Source organism: Ziziphus jujuba, chromosome 3 (assembly GCF_031755915.1).
Source record: "Ziziphus jujuba cultivar Dongzao chromosome 3, ASM3175591v1".
NCBI classification, from domain to species: Eukaryota; Viridiplantae; Streptophyta; class Magnoliopsida; order Rosales; family Rhamnaceae; genus Ziziphus; species Ziziphus jujuba.
The window spans coordinates 2,437,365-2,454,944 of NC_083381.1; the positions used below are offsets into that span (position 1 = coordinate 2,437,365).

The 17,580-nt window shown below is 33.1% G+C and overlaps 2 long non-coding RNA genes and 1 pseudogene across 2 annotated transcripts; 2 read left to right on the forward strand and 1 right to left on the reverse strand.

The window, feature by feature from the left end:
* The first annotated feature begins 8,457 nt into the window (after positions 1 to 8,457).
* Positions 8,458 to 10,240, forward strand: LOC125423451 (probable L-gulonolactone oxidase 6; annotated as a pseudogene).
* Positions 10,241 to 11,201: 961 nt separating this feature from the next.
* On the reverse strand, positions 11,202 to 12,817 carry LOC125423543 (uncharacterized). The gene is made up of 2 exons (XR_007242235.2): positions 12,515 to 12,817; positions 11,202 to 11,518 (listed from the first exon to the last, which is right to left on the reverse strand). It is a non-coding gene; the product is annotated as an uncharacterized LOC125423543 (long non-coding RNA).
* A 232-nt stretch (positions 12,818 to 13,049) lies between these two features.
* Positions 13,050 to 13,822, forward strand: LOC125423584 (uncharacterized). Its single transcript, XR_007242295.2, has 2 exons — positions 13,050 to 13,180; positions 13,621 to 13,822. It is a non-coding gene; the product is annotated as an uncharacterized LOC125423584 (long non-coding RNA).
* Positions 13,823 to 17,580: the final 3,758 nt, after the last annotated feature.

Sequence of the window (17,580 nt, forward strand, 5' to 3'; positions counted from 1 at the left end):
AAGTCCTATTTATTATTGAATTTTGTGAAACATTAAGAAATTTAAAAAACAAAAGAAGGTATTAAAAAAAATAAAGACAAAAAGCATGAAAAAAGATTAACCAGTTATTTATTTTATTTGCTCGTTTATTTTCGTATAATTATCATTTGTATTGTTTCGCTATCATTAATATTATTTTCGTTGGCATTGTTATTAGTAATACTATTTTGCTTCCGTTTAAATGCGTTTAAATCATTTTTAATGCCTTGCAAAATAAAAAATGATGAAGAAAAACACATTTAATTACTTATATAATTAGTAAGCCATCGAATCAGTTTTGTAAAAAGCCAGTATAAAACTTAGGCTACCAATGGCCCTAGGCTGACCATTTACGTAACCTGCTCTACTCCCCACTTGTGCCTCCTACTTTTCTGAAAAGCCAAAAACCAGTCTAAAACACGTGCATTTCTTCCTGGTCCCCGAAGCCTTCGAACCTGCAACAAGAGAAAAACCAGTGGAAATACCACCGTGGAATAATATTGCCCAAATTACACATATTACACGGTGAGGCTAATTCCTCATCTTTTACAAAGATTCAAAAACGCAAATATACGTGGAAATGCTGACAGAGGAGCCGACTGTCACGTTCCAACTTTTGCATGCAAAAATGGACCTAAGTGCTTAATTTACCAGCCCCACTTGTGTTCCTAGCAAACAAACAATCCACAAGATATTAAATGATGCTGCTACAAAGCAAACAACAAAAGAATAATAAAAGTAAACACAAAAATGGGGACTCCGCATATACAAAACAACAAAGTAATGGGATAAGATGCATTTGCTGTATTAATATCAAATATACATGGAGAGAGCTTTCAAAGGGTTATAAAGCATGCTGAATAAGCTCTCACTTATGTAGGTGGTGTAGCCCATCAACTCACCGGCTAATCACCGTGCTAGATTTTTGAACCATTATTCTTGCTACAAGTATTGATACAAAGTTATAAATAATTACAAAAAGTCACAGAAAAAAAATCATGTCATGATCTTATACAAATGTTAACTAATAAGTAAGGCAATTATTAACTGAAAAATGTTGGGTGCGGTTGGCTCAACTGATCTAATCATTCACATTCACACCCTTTTTTTTTCTTTATGTTAGAATTGATGCAAAGACTATATAGGGGTAGATATTAACTAAGATTAGGACTATAATTGACAATTTCCTTTTAGGTGGGATTCACATAATCCCATTACTATGGAGGTAGGCCTTATCCTTTTGAATCTCATTGTCTGTCAAAATCCAGTGACCACAGCACTTTGTTACTTTAATGAAATAAACTTTTCTGACCATAATTGCCTTAGGTGAGGTGATTCCTTTCAATATGTTGGTGGTCCTCTTTCGGTTTTTCTGAATATAAACAAGATTCTCGGTCTACCAACTGAACTTGTGGTCCTCGTCCAGTTATTTATTTATCTATTTTTTGGGTTAAATTAATCATTAACCTTTGAACTGGAAAATTGAAATCATCGTTATTTTGGATTGTGCAACCACAAAATTAACAATATCAAAAAAAAAAACAAAAAAACAAAAAAAAAACACCAGAGAGAAGGGGATAGTATTATAGAAATGCTATGAGTGCCTACACACGACTAAGTACTAGTAAGTGGTTGTCTGCCCCTGTCTGTCCATAGTTAGATTCTGCCTTCTCGACATTTATTCCACTATCATTTGCTTTTCCTTTTTTTTTTTTTTTTTTAAGTTATTTAATGACGGATGGAGAAAACTCCGTCTTTGATGTCTTAGACTTGTCCTCGTCCCTCTCTTAACACCGTACTTATTTCAAAAACAGATCAACTTGATTTTCTTCCCCAGTTTAACATCACAGAAAGCTAATACCAAATTACCTTTAAAACACAAACATTAATGGCAAATAAGACTGTCAATAAATGATCGAGTTTTAGATGAGACAATATCCAGCCGTGCTTGAATCCTCCAAAAGCATACCTGGATTTCTCCTTGAATCCTCCCTCTTCCGATTTCTTTTTATGGGTTTTTCTGAATCTGAATTTAGACTTTTGGTGGGATTGGCTTTAAAGTTTTATTTGTTCAGGACCTACATTTCGATTTGCATGGATGCGTTTTCAAAGTTTATTAGGAGGTTTGGTCAAACCAAAGAATTAGAAGATTTTTTTTTTTTTCTTTTTTTGGGTTACAAAAAAAATTAGAAGATTTCATGTTGGCTCATTCTATAAAACTTTTAACGTTTCTCCAATTGTATTATCGTTATCCAACTTTGCAGTCTATTCAACAACCACGCTTTTTCAGAAGAAAGTAACATTGATCACGTTTGTGCCATGTCATTGCTTGATTTTTTTTTTCTATTTTTCTATTTATTTTTTATTATGCTTGACCATATTTCTTCTTAAAATCAAAAAAGTGTTAGCAAATACACTTTGCCATCGTAAATTCTAAATGTTTTGCAGTTTAACTCCCCTCCAGTAAAAATTTAAAAAAAAAAAAAAAGTTAGTTGGATTGCATCCTCAACTTCTATTATTCTAGTCACATTTGTCCAATTTTGCGCTTTTGTCAAATTAATTTAGCAAAATTAAGCATATAAATTGGTATAAAATTAAATAAGAAAATAAGGAAACAGTTTCTCAATAGAATTATAAGTTGTTTAAGGTTGATTTCATTTAATTTATAGTTAAAAAATGTGAGAAAAAAACACACATATATATATTGGGCAAAAAGTAAAAAAAACACATATTTGATATATCAATTTATAAATAGAGTTGATAACCATCTAAATTATAAATGTTATTCATGCCATCCTAAATTCTACATGTTTTGCAATTTAACTCCCCTCCAATAAAAATTTTAAAAAAAAATAGTTGGATTGCATCCTCAACTACTATTATTCTCGTCACATTTGTCCAATTTTGCACTTTTGTCAAATTAAATGAGCAAAATTAAGCATATAAATTGGTATAAAATGAAATAAAAACATAAGAAAACAGTTTTCCAATAGAATTATGAGTTGTATAAGGTTGGCTTCATTAAATTCATCATTAAAAAATGCATAATTAGATTAAAGTGACAAAAAATAATAGTTCAATAAAAAAATGTGAGACCTTTTATAGTTTTAGGATAAAAATGTAAAATGTATAATAGTTAAGGAGGAAAAATCAAGGAGTTTTTCTTAATTAGGGTGGACAAAGATCGTGTTTTGCTTAATTTTTATTCTTTTTTTAAGTGCATTTTCAAAAATCGCTGTTTACTATTTTTGGTTAAAGTGTTTCTGAATATATTTAATAAAAATTATCTAATCGCTTCCCAAAACAGCTGTTAAGCTTTGAGCTGCTTTTGCTTTCCAAAAAACTATGTTAAATATGGCCTAAATTAAGATTAGATAAATAGAAAGATTCGAAAAACCTCCTAAGCTGTAAATGGATAATATATGAGAGTAATAAGAAGTTAATTAAAATAAGTTGATGTCTTTCGGATTATATTACATTTCATTTTGGACCATAAGCTTCTTCAATTGCTATCCGTTAGGAAATTGTGTTTTGTGGTACACAATTATAGCTGAAGTAGAAATTATAAGACAGGAGAAATTTGTGTGTAAACTACTCAAATAAAATACACATAAAATAATTGGCAATTATAGAAGGATTTTATTATAGCAAAAGAATATAATAATTTTTCTCTAAAATAAGGAAAGCACAATTAACAATACCCTCTCTCTTATAATAGGAGAAAACACACACTCTTTCTCTTATAAAGGAAAGACTCTTTTTCTCTCTCTAATACTCTCCTTCAAATTAGACCAGTTTCTACCCTTGAGCTAGAGGCCTACTCATGGCCTGAGGATTGTTGTGCTCCAGAGCCAGTCAAGGTGGGCTTTATATAAACCCAAACCTTGGTGATTAGACTCATTTTGTTCAAACATTTTGATGCCCTCGCTCGAGTCACAAGTTATCGCTACACAGCTCGATAGTATTAGAGAGAGAGAAAGAGTCTTTCCTACATACTTGTGTCTTTCCTTTGTAAGAGAGAGAGTGTGATTTTTCTCATATTATAAAAGAGAGGGTATTGTTAATTGTGTTCTCCTTATTTTAGAGAGGAATTATTATATTCTTTTGCTATAATAAAATCCTTCTACAATTGCCAATTATTTTGTTTGTATTTCATTTGAGTATTTTACACGCAAATTTCTCCTGTTTTATAATTCAACTTCAGCTGTAATTGTGTGTCACACAACACAATTTCCTAACAGTGGTATCAGAGTCCGGTTCATAGGCATCTTCAACAATGGTGGCAAAGTAGGAAATAGAAAAATTCAATGGGAATAATTTCTCATTGTGGAAAATGAGAATAAAAGCAGTTTTAAAAAAAGATAACTACTTGGCGGCAATTGAAGGAAGGCCCTTAGAAATCGTTGACCACGGCAAGTGGAACGAGATGGATGGCAATGCTATTGTTAATCTACACCTAGCACTAGCCGATGAAGTATTGTCATGCGTGGGGGAGAAAAAGACGGCAAAAGAAATATGGGACACTCTGATAAAAGTATATGAGGCCTGAAGAAAATCTATTGCCTTTGGGACAATTAGATAATAGTGGGTGTAAAAACCCATATTCAAGATGGGATTATAAAAAATAATTTAAGGCTCACTTATGGTGATGAAAGTGGAAAAGATAGCTGCAAATCTGTACATGCTTAAAGGAGAAACACAATAAGAAAGAGAAGCATCCAGAGCGTCAACAAGCTTTGTAGAAGAATCAACGATGATGCGGCACCATAAGCTTGGCCACATGTTGGAATGAGGTTTGAAGATTCTTGCTGAACAAAAGCTTCTTTTAGGGCTCAAAAAGGTTTCATTACCATTTTGTGAGCATTGTGTTATTAATAAGCAGCACAAATTAAAGTTTAGCAGTTCTAATGCTAGAAGCAAAGCTATCTTAGAGCTAATCCACTTTGATGTTTGGCAAGCACCAATTCTGTTCCTAGGAGGTGCAAGATACTTTGTATCTTTTATTGATTACTCTAGGAGATGTTGGGTGTATCCAATCAAAAGGAAAGCAGATGTATTTCCAGTTTTCAAAATATTCAAAGCACGGGTGGAACTTGAATCTAAGAAGAAGATCAAGTGTTTGAGGATGGACAATAGAGAAGAATATACTGGTGAAGAATTTGATAGCTTCTGTTAATAAGAAGGTATCAAGAGGCAGTTCACAGTGGTATACACTCCATAGCAAAATGGAGTAGCAGAGCAGATGAACAGAACCTTGTTGGAACGGACAAGAGCGATGTTGAGAACTGTAGGGATAGCCAAGTCATTTGGGCCAGAAGTAGTTAAGACCGCTTGCTATATGATCAATCGGTCACCATCAAACGCAATTGATCTGAAAACGCCGATAAAGATGTGGACTGGTAAGCCAGCTGATTATTCTTGTTTCCATATATTTAGAAGTCCTGCTTTTGTTATGTATAATGCCCAAGAAATATCAAAGTTGGATCCAAAATAGAAAAAGTGTATTTTCTTAGGGTATGCTAATGGAGTGAAGGGGTATCACCTATGGGATCCCACTACCCACAACGTAATAATCAACAGAGATGTGAAAACTACATTTCTTTATGGGAAATTTGAAGAAGAGATTTATATGCTCAAACCAGGAGGTTTTTGAAGAAAAAGGGAAGGAGAACTTGGTTTGCAGGTTGAATAAATCTCTATATGGTCTCAAACAGGTGCCTAGATGTTGGTATAAGAGATTTGATCCCTTCATCATAAGCCTTGGATACAACAGACTTAGTTAAGATGCTTATGCTTACTACAAGAGACTTGACGACATGTTGGTAGTAGGCCCCAACAAATATCGCATTAAAGACTTGAAGGCACAATTGGCTAGGGAGTTTAAAATGAAGGACTTAGGACCAGCAAACAAGATTCTAGAGATGAAAATTTACCAAGACAGAAATAGTAGGAAGATTTGGCTTTCTCAGAAGAACTACTTCAAGAAAATTTTGCAGTGTTTCAACATGCAAAAGTGTAAGCCAATTCATACCCCTCTTCGTATTAATTTCAAGTTATCATCAAGTATGAGCTGAAAAAGAATGGAAATGTCTCTAGTATTGTATGCATCAGCAGTGGATAGTTTAATGTTCACTATGGTTTGCACAAGACTAGACATTGCATAACAGTGGGAGCGGTTAGTCAATACATGGCAAATCCTGGTGGAGAGCATTAGAATGCTATGGAGAGGATCCTGAGATATGTGAAGGGTATCTCAAATGCTGCATTATGTGATGGAGGATCAGACTTTACTGGTACATTATGTGGTTTAGATATTCCATTGGCTTGGTAAAAACATGAGCAGCATGGGAATAAAAATTCTATTAAAAATTTGTGTTGTGGCGCACACAGTTACAGCTAAAGTCGAAATTATAAAGCAAGAGAAATTTGTGTGTAAAATACTCAAATAAAATACCCACAAAATAATTGGCAATTGTAGAAGGATTTTATTATAGCAAAAGAATATAATAATTTTTCTCTAAAAGAAGAAGAGCACAATTAACGATACCCTCTCTTTTATAATAGGAGAAAACACACACTTTCTCTCTTACAAAAGAAAGACATAAGTATTTAGGAAAGACTATTTTTCTCTCTCATACTATCTAGTCCGTCAAACAATTTAATTACCAAAAGAAAAAAAAAAAAAAGAAAAGAAAAGAATCCCTCAAATAATTCCTTCACATTCCAGTTGTCCTCTATATTCAGGATGCATGTGTAGTTCAAGAATCATCATGGTCTCTCGCTTTGTGGACATAGAAAATGCCCCAGAAGACGCTAATAGAACATCTCTAAAGAATAATAGATGGTAACTACCTCAATTTTATATTATTAGAAGAGAATATTATCAAATTTTTTTAAGGATAACGCTACTAATTGATATCCTCTCTATGTTTGCATTTGTATACATATTATGCCGATTAAAAAAAAGAGAAAAAAGACATTCCATATTTTTCCCTTACTTCAGTCCCATATGGCTTAAGTGAGCAGAGGAGAAACAGATATAAACAAGAAACAGAGATGAACAAACAGTGGTATCCATTTGGACGGTTTCGATGGGACCTCTCTGATCAAGCTGAAGCTCTTCCCCTTCTTTCCCATGGCTTTGCAGTCATCCACCTGTATAGCCATCTTAATCTCTCTTCAAGATCGTTAATTGTTGGAAAAATAACAGGAAATAAAGAAAGAGCAGAGGTGCTTTAAGAGTACAGAGAGTAGAAAACAGAGGAGCTCATGATGGGTTTTGATCGATTTTGTAGTTCATGCATTCTCTGATGTGAAATTCTTTGTGGAAACTTCCAATCGAGCCACAGGGTCTGTGTTCATCCTCATGCCTTTTTGTTTTAATTACTTTTTTCTAGATTTGGATGTGAGCTTTTTTCTTCTTTTGGTTTTGAATTAGATAGATAACGATTTGCTTGAGTTCATTTTATATTTTTCTCTGTTAGAAAAGAAAGAAATTTTTGTCCAATAATGAAATATTGGCTAGTAGCAAAGAAAAAAAAGCTTGATTGAATGAAATTCTTGGCTGTTTTCTACCTTCTTTATACTGGATTTTATCTATTTCATAAAATAAAGCTTCATAAATGCCATTACTATTAGTACTAGTTAAACCCAAGTAAATAACACTCTTAATTTGTAGTTCTTATACCAATTTGGAGATATAGTACATGCATTTGGAAAAGATAGAAGGTGGAGGGTGCATTAGAATTTCGTGGATTGACGGAGGGTACAATGTTATAGAGTTAATTTGCAAACTTTGTTGAACAAGTATTTAACACAATGATGCCACCGAAGCTAATATTAGATTTGCACCTCATTTTCTAAAAAATCATATAAGCTCGCCATAGTCTGCTTTTGCGACTGACTAAATTGTCACACTATTATGCTATTGCATTTATTTCATATCCTCGAGGAAAACTTTGGAATTTGATGTTGTAGTCAATACTTTTTTTTTTTTTTTGGTGGTTCATCTATGCATTTTATGATCCTTTCATACCAATTCACATAAGGTGCTATGATGTTGACAACAATTATTTAAGTACTCATTAAACCCTTTTGTGTGTCTACTCGTCTAGTTTGTTTGCTACAATTAAGTAGGAAACCGGGTCCATTATTAAGTGGCAGTAACACAAAGTAGAGAAGAAAGCCTATATATCACATGACCTTCCTCTGACCAAACTACTTTTTTTATCGCATAATCCGAGATACACCAGAGTGTCCTCTAGCCTTTAGCTTGATGTTTGACATAAATGCTTTATTTTTGGAACAACGGAGGATGGCCAGAGCTACTACTTCTACTGGACATAAACCTTGCTTCTAAGATTGAATTGACGAGAACAAACCCTTGCATCCTTGAAAACTTTACCAAGAGTACACTAATAGCCCTTGCTTGGGGCACAATGAATATCCTTTTGGCATATGCACAGGCCTTCCAATGCACAACCTTGGCTGAATATGGTTATCCCACTCTGCAGTCGTGGAAATTTGATCGGTCCATTCACTAGAGAAGAGCCCCATTGGATAATACAATTTCTTTACAACCAAGAACTTGTTAGCATTTTTGTACTTTTTAGTCACCTCATCAAATGCTATGTTTTGATTCTTCCCCCAATGCGGCAATGCCCCGTTTATGATCACCGCCATTTGCTCTATTTCTTCGAGGATGTCCTCGTAAAGCCTTGGAATCAAGGGATTTTTTCTTCGGTAATATGTGAGATCAAAGTCCACGGCTTCTTCTACGTTCCTGGATTGCAGTGTGTGTAGAGCTCACAATGTGGTGTACCCCAAAACCGAGGAGGAGCTCATTTCAGCGGTGGCTTTTGCAACCAAGAAAGGGTAAAAAATAAAGGTGGCAACCCGTTACTCTTACAGCATTCCCAAGCTAGTTTGTCCAAGTGGCCAAGATGGGCTACTCATAAGCACCAAAAATCTAAGTCGTGTATTGAAGATCGATGAGGAAGCAAAGACGATAACTTTAAAGTTTGGTGTGCCACTAAAAGAGCTTATAAATGAAGTTGCCAATGCAAGGCTTGCCTTGCCATATACACCCTCTTGGTTGGGCTTGACCATCAGAGGTTTGTTAAGTACTGGTTCCCATGGCAGCATGTTGTGGGGTAAAGGAAGCTCGGTTCATGATTATGTTACCGAACTTAAAATTGTCAGCCCAGGAAGTCTTGAAGATGAATATGTCAAGGTTCGGGTACTTAAGGATGGTGATGAAGAACTGGGTCGTGCTTGGAAGAAACTACGGAAGGGGAAGTGGAAGAGAAAGATAAAAAGGGTTATCCTCTGTTAAAAACTTCATTCAAGATGTGCAAGAGCTTGTTAAGCTACAAGCTAAGGCTCTGTGTGGTCTTGAACTCTACAATGGGATTTTCATACGCTATGTTACAGTCTCTAGCACTTACCTGGGCAAAGAAGATGCAGTGAATTTCGATATCACATATTATCGAAGCCACGATGTAATGACTCAGGCTTTACGAGGATATCATTGTGGAAATAGAGCAAATGGCATTGATCAAATACAGGGCATTGTTGCACTGGGGGAAGAATCGCAACATAGCATTTGATGGGGTGATTAAAAAGTATAAAAATGCTGACAACTTCTTGGCAGTAAAGAAATCGTATGATCCAATGGGGCTCTTCTCTAGTGAATGGACTGACCAAGTTCTTGGACTGTAGGGTGGGATAACCATTTTCAAAGAAGGTTATGCACTGGAAAGTTTGTGCATATGCCAAGAGAATATTCACTATGCCCCAAGCAAGGGCTATTTCTGTACTCCTGGTAAAGTTTTCAAGGATGCAAGGGTTTGTTCTCGTCGAAATCAAGTTGGTGATGTTCTCGTCGACATCAAGTAAGTGATCTTAGAAGCCATGTTTATGTCGAGTAGTAGCCGTCAATGGCTCCATCCTTTGTTCAATAAATAATGTGAATATTTCAGAGATCAAGCTAAAGGCTGGAGGACTCTCTCTTGCGTATCTTGGCTCTTGTAAGAAATAAACTATGAAGGATATTATTCCTACTACTACTTAATAAAGAATCTGTTTGATAACCTTTTTTTTTCTTTTTCTTTTTTTATTGTGTGTGTTTTCTGTTTTGATTTAGCTTCAAGATTTTGATAAACTAGAAAAAGTTGTAATTGTTGCAAACAAACTAGAATAGGAGACAAATACAAGGGGAAGCTTTTTATAATTTTCCATGAGATCCTTGCTAGAAATATAATATAACAATAAAAAAGACAAAAACAAGAATTAATTTAAATAAAGAAACTAGTGTCGATTGGGTTAAATAAAGTTCAACTAAGTTTGCAAGTTAAATTATGTGGAGCATTCAAAACGATTGAGCAAACTCTTCGTCTTTATAACATTTTGTACTCTTCTACGATCCATGAAAATTCTAATGCACCCTTCTAAATGCATGTACTGTCCTTCAAACAGGTATGAGAACTACAAACTAAGGGCCTCTTAGTTTTAATGAGCATTAATAGTAATAGCATATACGGACTTTATTTAAAAAATATAGAAAGAACTCAAGCAAAAGTTTACTATTTAATTCAAAGAGGAAAGAGAAAAAAGCTCATGTCCAAATCCCAAAAAAGCAATTGAAACAAAAATTCAGGAGGATTAACACAGATATGTAGCTCGATTGGATGTTCCCAGAATTGACTTTCAGATCAGAAAATGCATGAACAACAAAATTGATCAAAACTCATCACGAGATCCTCTGTTTTATGCTTTGTACTTTCAAAGCTCCTCTATTTTTTTTTTCTTTTATTTTATTTTGCCCCACAATTTATGATCTTGAAGAAAAACCAAAATGCCTAGACATGTAGATGGATGCAAAGACATGGGAAAGAAAGGCAAGAGCGTCAACTGATCAGAGAGACCCAATCAAAATCGTCTAAATGGATTCCACTGTTTATTTATCTCTGTTTCTGCTATGCTCGTTTGAGCCCCATGGAAACCAAAGTGCAATGGACAAAATAAACATTTTTTTAAGCAGCATAATATGCATACAATACAAATATAACAGAAGCTGTTAATTTGAAGCATTATTCTTGGAACTTTTTTTGTTTTGGTCTTTTTTTTTTTGTGAAATATTCTTGGAACGTTTTGTTGTACTACGAATATTATCCTCTAACAATATAAAATTGAGGTTACATTGTTCTTCAAAGATGTTCCAGTAGCGTCTTGTACATTTTCGGTTTCCACAAAAAAAAATAACAAAAAAAAAAAAAGCCACGAAAATTAAAGAAATATAGCCTGTAACAAGGGGAATATGTGGGGAATTGTATGAGGGATTAGGTCGTAAGTTAAAAAGGTTATGGTCCAATGTGAAATCAGTCTTAGAAGCAAAGTTTATGCCAGTAGAAGCAGTAGCTCTGGCCCTCCTCCGTTGTTCCAAAAATAAAGCGTTTATGTCAAACATCAAGCTAAAGGCTGGAGGACACCCTGGTGTATCTGGGATTAAACAATAAAAAAAAAAAATTAAAAATTAAAAAAAAAAAAAAAAAAAAAAAAAAAAAAAAACTAGCTTGGTTAGAGGAAGATCCTGTGATATATAGGCTTTCTTCTCTACCTCGTGTCACTGCTACTTAATAAAGGACAACCCGGTTTCTCCACTTAATTATAGCAAACAAACTAGACGAGTAGACACACAAAAGGGTTTAATAAGTAATTAAAATAACTGTTGTTAACATCATAGCACCTTATGTGAATTGGTATGAGAGGATCATAAAATGCATAGATGAACCAAAAAACTAAAAAAAAAAAAAAAAATATTGACTGCAACATCAAATTCCAAAGACTTCCATGAGGATGTGAAATAAATGCAATAGCACAATAGTGTGACAATTTAGTCAATTGCAAAAGCAGACTATGGCTATCTTATATGATTTTTTAAAAATTGAAGTATCAAATCTAATATTAGCTTTGGTGACATCATTGTGTGAAATACTTGTACAACAAAGTTTGCAAATTAAATTATGTTGAGTATCCAAAACATGTGAGCAAACTCTTCGTCTCTATAACATTTGTACCCTTCTTTATTCCACGAAAATTCTAATGCACCCTCCACCTTCTATCTTTTCCAAAATGCTTGTACTGTACCTCCAAATTGGTATAAGAACTACAAATTAAGGTTCTCTTGGTTACTAAGGTTTAACCAGTACCGATAGTAATAGCATTTATGAAGCTTTATTTTCTGAAATGGATAAAATTCAGGATAAAGAGAGCAAAAAACAGCGAAGTATTTCATTTTGTTAAGATTCTTTTTTTTTCCTACTAGCCAATATTTCATTATTGAACAAAAATTTATTTCTTGTCTATCAGAGAAAAATATAAAATGACTCAAGCAAATCGTTAACTCTTTAATTCAAAACCGAAAGAAAAAAAAAGTTCACATCCAAATCCAGAAAAAAGTAATTGAAACAAAAAGGCATGAGGATTAACACAGACCCTGTGGCGTGATGGAAAGTTTCCACAAAGAATTTCTCATCAGAGAATGCATAAACAACAAAATCTATCAAAACCCATCATGAGCTCTTCTGTCTTCTACTCTCTGCACTTTTAGAGCTCCTTTATTCTTTCTTTCTTTCCTGTTATTTTTCCCACAAGTTACGATCTTGAAGAGAGATTAAGATGGCTAGACATGTGGATAACTGCAAAACCATGGGAAAGAAGGGGAAGAGGTTCAACTTGATCAGAGAGGTCCCATCAAAACCGTCCAAACGGATACCACTGTTTGTCCATCTCTGTTTCTTGTTTATATCTGTTTCTGCTCTGCTCACTTTTGCCATATGGAAATGAAGTACAAGGGACAAAATACGCCGTGTTATTATTGTTTTTTTTTTTAATCAGCATAATATGTATAAAATTGCAAATATAGAGATGATCTCAATTTTCAGCATTATCCTTGGAAAGTCATCCATGCAAATTGACATGTAGGTCCTGAACAAAAAAATCTTTAAAGCCATGCCCACCAAAATTCTTTATTCAGATTCAGAAAAACCCATAAAACGAAATCGGATGAGGGAGGATTCAAGGAGAAATCCAGAGATGCTTTTGAAGGATTCAAGCAGGGCTGGATATATTCTCATCCAAAACTCGATCAGTAATTTGAAGGTAATTTTTTTATTTACTTTCTGTGATGTTAAACTGGGGAAGAAGATCAAGTTGATCTTTTTTGAAATAAGTATCCTAACTTAAAATTAGGAGAATTTGGTTCAGTGCCCTTCTTTTAGAGGGCTTAATGAAATATATTCTCTCCACTCAAATATTTTGTAATTTTCCTATATATTTTTAAATATTTCCAAATTATCCTTATTTAATATAAAATTAGGAAAAATCAAGCAAAATTCATTTTTTCTGCCGATAAAATATCTTCTTTTCTCCTTCTTTCACTCGTACTTTCGACAAACTTTCAAAACTAAATTTTGATAAGGCATAACAAACTGATTGACAAAAGAGAAGATGAGGAAAAAAAGCACCATCAAAACACAAATTCTAACCCTATAGAAATTAAAAAGTTATGGACAAGATGTTGATGTTTTTGATGATGAGAGTTACTCAATGTTCGATACGGATGCTTTGGAAGAAGAAGTCAGGATGCTGTTTGAGAATTCTCTTCCTCCTTATCAAACCAATTCAGTCTCGATGAGTTTGTAAAGCTGGGTTTTTTTTTTTTTAATAATTTTTTTTATGTTTGCCAAATATTTGGAAGTCAATGTGGTTTCAATGGGATGGAAAAGGACATTCAATTTTCTATTTGGGGATTGAAGTTCGAGGAAGAATTGGCAATTAAAATTTGGATGGTCTGGTATCAACCCACTTTGCTATTATTCTAAAATTTGGTAAAAGTTTGCAACTTTTTTTTTAATTAAAATAATAATAATAAGTTTTTTTTTTTTTTTTTTTTTTGAGGTGGATGTAGAAACTTTCTGGAATGATGGCTTTTGATGAGCACATCACCAAATTTATTTTTAAGCTTTACAAGGGAAATCTTTACGTTAATCATAGATTGAGTGGTATTTAAGTGATCTTGTCATCTTGTATCTATAAGAATTGTTTATCTATTATTATTGTCTGGTTCTAGATGATGAGAAAATTAACCAAAAGGAAATTAGTCGAAAGTAGAAGAGGCAGAAAAGTACAACTAAAAATGTAGGCAAGAATCCACTTTTTGGGTTTTGTTTTAATAATAAAATAAAATTAAAACTTGAGAACCAGAAAAAAAAAATAAAAAAATTAGAAATTTCTAAGATATAATGAAACTGTTCTTTCATTATTTTAAGTTGGTAGTTCTTTCTCTTACAGAAAGAAAAAGAGTAGGAAAAAAAAAAAAAAGAACAAGGAGAAGAAGCAATTAGTGAAGAATTTATAGTTTCTAAACCTTTTTAAATTTCAACTGCAGATCCCTGACTATCTTCTTCCGAAAGTTGCAATAGTTGGAAGGCCAAATGTTGAAAAGTCAGCATTAATTATTTAATCGTCTTCTAGGGGTATTGTATGATGAAGTCTAGCCTTGCATTTAGCATTTACTTTGGAGAACATGACTCTTAATTTAAGTTTTTAACAATCTGTAACTTGAATTCACTTTTATTTTAATACATCACAAAGAAGCATGGCAATTGTTGTTGATGAACCTTGGGTAACAAGGGATCGCTTGTATGGTAGATCCTTTTGGAGTGATTACGAATTCATGGTTGTAGACATTGGTAGAGTTCTTACACTTTCAAAATCACATGCTAATAGTAAGTGGAGATCTATCTTGAAATCTATGTAAAGTATACTCATCTATAAAATCTTGCACAGTATCATCATTGTTCACTATCTATCTTGAAATCTATGTGTATTTTACTTATGCTATGTAAAAATTAAGCAATGTTCTTATTAATAGTTGCTAGATGTATGGTTTGTATTTTGTTTACGCTATCTTAATAGCAGCTGAAAAAATTATCAATGAGAATTTTCTTAAGCTTTAATTTCCATTTCTTATCATTTATTCCTTAAGTTGCATTCAATAAATGTATTACTACAAATTCTATGGTATTATATACAATATAAAAATAATTGTAATAAGATATGGAATGATTTAAAAAAAAATAACATAAAAAATCACCGAAATGCTTAGCGAGAATACGGATAGAGGCCATCGATAATTTTTCTAACAAATATATTACTATCTGGAAAAATTACCAACAGGCGCTATCGTGATTATCGACAGGTCATTGGTAACTTTAGTTGCACAAAAGTTTTTTTCTTAATGGGTTAATTTGTTTTTTCTTTTTCCTTTTGTTTTTAATGATTTTTTAAGTTGTATTAAATACTTGTATTAGTACAAATTCTATGCTGTCACAGATAATAAAAAATAATTATAATAACATATGGAGTGTTATTTTAAAAAAAAAAATAACATAAAAATTACCAACATGTTTATCAACATATGGATTATCATTAAAAATAAAAAATGACATATAAAACTACCGAAATAATTATCGGGAATATCGATAGGGGTCATTAGTAATTTTTTCAACAAATATATTACTATTTGAAAAAATTACCAACAGGCGCTATCAAGATTACTGACGGATCATTGGTAATTTTGGTTCAAAAATTTTTTTTTTCTTAATGGGTTAATTTGTTTTTTTTTTTCTTTTGTTTTTATCATTCCTTAAGTTGCATTAAATAAATGTATAATTACAAATTCTATGGTGTCATATATAATATAAAAATGTTATCATTAACTAAATGACAAGTATATTTCTCTTGAAAAAATTACCAATAGAGACTATCATGATTAGAAATGAATCGTTGGTAATTTTGGTTGCACATTTTTTTTATGCCATAATTTGTTCTTTTTCTTTTATTTTTTGCTCATTCCTTAAGTTGCATTGAGTAAATTTATGAATACAAATTCTACAATATCATATATAACATCAAAATAATTATAATACCATAAATTGATTATAAAACAAATAGGGTGCCATAATGTGTTTGGATGTCAAAAGTCAAAAACATTGGAGCTAAATTGAAAATCTATTAAAATACAACTTCACAGCATATTTCTTTCTAAACCAATCAATATCGTTCTATCCGAATAAAAGAGCTTCATCACTGCTTTTGTGCTCAATATACTTCAAAGCAAACACCCTACGATCACCTCTATAATTTTCAAAACATATATAGGATCAAGAAAGTTGAAAAAGTAATGTCTAAAAATTGTAAAATGGATGCAATATATACGAGGACCAGGAGCATATAGATGAAATCAAATCTATATGAAAAGCATCCTTTTTTTTTTCCCCCTTACCAATAAGATAATATTATCAACAAACTGAAATTTCAAAGTAGAACGTATTTGCAAAAATTTTCTTAGCGGGGTACGTCATTGATGATTGTCATTGTGAATGATTCTAAACTCAGAAACAACATATGCTGCAAACCAATGGACTCCTCCATTACTGATGGGGTTGTACAATTAAAATGATCAAGATCACTTCTTTATCCACAAATAAAAGAAATGAAATCCATATTTACCAACATATATATACTTATATAATCATAAATCTACCACGGCATGCTGTATCTTAGGGCGGTCCCATATACATAACTTAGCAGTATCGAATCACATGCATATGGATTTGGGGATTCCTCGAACATAGGATAACATCATTTTATCAATGCCTAACAATGAATCAAATGGGTACAATCAACTTTTAGAACCAACAAAGCATGTTTTCACTAGTAAATATCAACAATGTAAGTTTACATAATGTTGCCCAAAATAAAATGTCCATTATAGTATATTGTTGTGTGAAGATACTGCGATGATCAAAACCGTCTTTTTCGTATATAGAATAAAATAGTGTCCACATGTTGCAACCAATATAAAAAGGAGATCATGTGCAAGTTTGTCGTGATAATATAAGAACCAAAATGGTGCATATAAACATATATCATTATAAGCTATATAACTTACATAGGAAGTCAATCATCCAAAAGAGGTAAGTAGAACCTCAAAAAACTATCTGTCCAACTACATATGATTGATAACCACATTCGATCCATTTGGTGCTGCTCAATACGATTCATCAAACGACCTCTCTTTGGCTGAGTCAATGCGTTGTTTAAGATTCAACTTCACTTTCTTCTTGCATAGGTTAATGTATGGTGAGGTGACATGTTGTGATTGTTGATAAACTCTACCAAAACAGCTTTTATTCGAAAAATCTTGCGTCACAATCTCCACTATAACAGCCTAGACCATCCGCGTCCGATATTGTCCTCTTTGGGCCTGGGGAATCCTCTTACAATTAAGCCCTCAAGGTTTTATCAAAACATGTCGTACGAGAAAGATATCCATACCCACTTATATGGCATGCTTTGTTCCCCTTTCCAACCAATGTGGGACTTCACAATCCTCCCCCCTTGAGGCCCAGCGTCCTCGCTGGCATATCAATCCGGGTATTAGCTCTGATACCAACTGTAACAGCCCAAACCACCCGCGTCCGATATTGTCCTCT